Source organism: Notamacropus eugenii, chromosome 1 (genome assembly GCF_028372415.1).
Source record: "Notamacropus eugenii isolate mMacEug1 chromosome 1, mMacEug1.pri_v2, whole genome shotgun sequence".
In the NCBI taxonomy this organism is placed as follows: Eukaryota; Metazoa; Chordata; class Mammalia; order Diprotodontia; family Macropodidae; genus Notamacropus; species Notamacropus eugenii.
The window spans coordinates 300,008,257-300,010,032 of NC_092872.1; positions in this window are offsets into that span (position 1 = coordinate 300,008,257).

Below are 1,776 nucleotides of genomic sequence, written 5' to 3' on the forward strand. Positions count from 1 at the left end.
ATACAAAATTTTCATACCATATTATTGCTTGATTTACTTAATGTCCCAGAGGTTCAAGTGGGTTCATGATTGAGTTGTAAATAGAAGCCACAATCACCTTTATTTAATATTATGTTGATATATCTGGAGTTGTCCCTTCTCTTTAAAATCCCAGCTCTGAAAATATTTTCCAATGAAATCCCAGACAAGTCTGTGAGCCTCTCCTTCCACCATCTACAAAATGGGAAAATTCTGCCTGAGATTAATTCTGGTCTGCATAGTACTTTAAAGATTAAAATGCACTACACAAAAGAGCTAAGCATTAACAATACTGAAAGAATTGGGAAATATGACCAAGTACAGAGCAATAATAATTAATGAATACACTAGAAGATGAGCCTTTTCTAAAAATAGTCTAGCTATGTGGTTGATATAAACTTTCAGGTTAATACTGAATTTTCTATGATAATCCCTAAAGGATATATATACTGGTTTACCTGAATGCAGACTCTGGAACAAAGCAAATAGCTAGACAATGCCATAGTATGTTGTATAAAAAGAGGAAGCTCATTTTTAAAATGAGAATAATCCAAGGTTGGTAGGCATGAATATCTTAAAGCATAAAGAACAAATCTCACACTCTTTGTGATTGCAACTACCCCAATTGTTTATCTATGTTTTTTGATCCATCAATCAGCTCATTAAAGTCAGTAAACAGTATGTATTGTGGACTCATTTTTTGGATTATGACCCAATAGCCTAACTAGTATTGCTATTATAACAGAAGAAGCAGACTCCAGATGCATAGAGGAGGCCACCAAAGGTGAGGGCTGTCATTTTGTGACTCAATGGTAGGAAAAATAGATTTTCCCTCTTCTCTTTTCCTTCTCCTTCCCCAATGGAGACTTTAATTTTTGCCTGTAAACAGACGGTTGGGGCCAAAGGACACTGCTTTCCTCAGAAAAAGAAGATACTGTGCTAGAAATATATGTATCTGCTCCCTTAAATATGGTTTGCCAAGAGGATACAATTATATTTGAGCTAATTCCTGATTATTTTGTCATTTCTAGGGGTAAGACAAACTCCAAGCCCTATATTTTGAAACCTTTCCTACCAAATACCAGCTTCACAATGAAAACACATTGTGAATAGAAAAGACATGGGAAGAAAACAGAAATCGGAGAAGGTATACATAGGAGAATATATGCTGGATAATACTGAGTGAAAGAGCTCTCCCATTGGGAGTCAGATAACTCCATTCAACTGAGAGAGTGTGTCTTGGATCTCACCCAAAGAGAATCTTTTCCTTCAGTCTCTACTATAGCAAACTGGGAATAGGGATATGACAAAGACTGCAGGTTCTTCTCACGTCTTTCTAGTCTTTTCCTTCAACAATACAAAATAGGGTTAGCTTCTTCCATTTTCTCTTTCAAAAGTGAAAGTCAGATGTGACTTGATTCAAATATTGATGAGTCCCCTTCTCACCTTGAAGAGTCCCAAAGGGAAAGTGGCAAAGTCTGGGGCTCTCTCACCTTTCACAAAGGGCAGTGCCTTTATCTATAGTATAGATAAGGAGAAAGTCTCATATCAATGGGCTTTGGGACAGGAATTACGCTTTCCTGTTGAAAGCAGATGGGAGAAAGCAATACTTCTAGAGCACTGTATGAACATAAACTTTCAACTTCTGGAGTTTGAGATCTCTACTATCCAACATTCCCTGAAAGTTATAACTAGAGAGGGGTAATCAGGGTTTTGTTCCAGGGCACCTAAATTTAGAGGATGATAACAGAACTCATA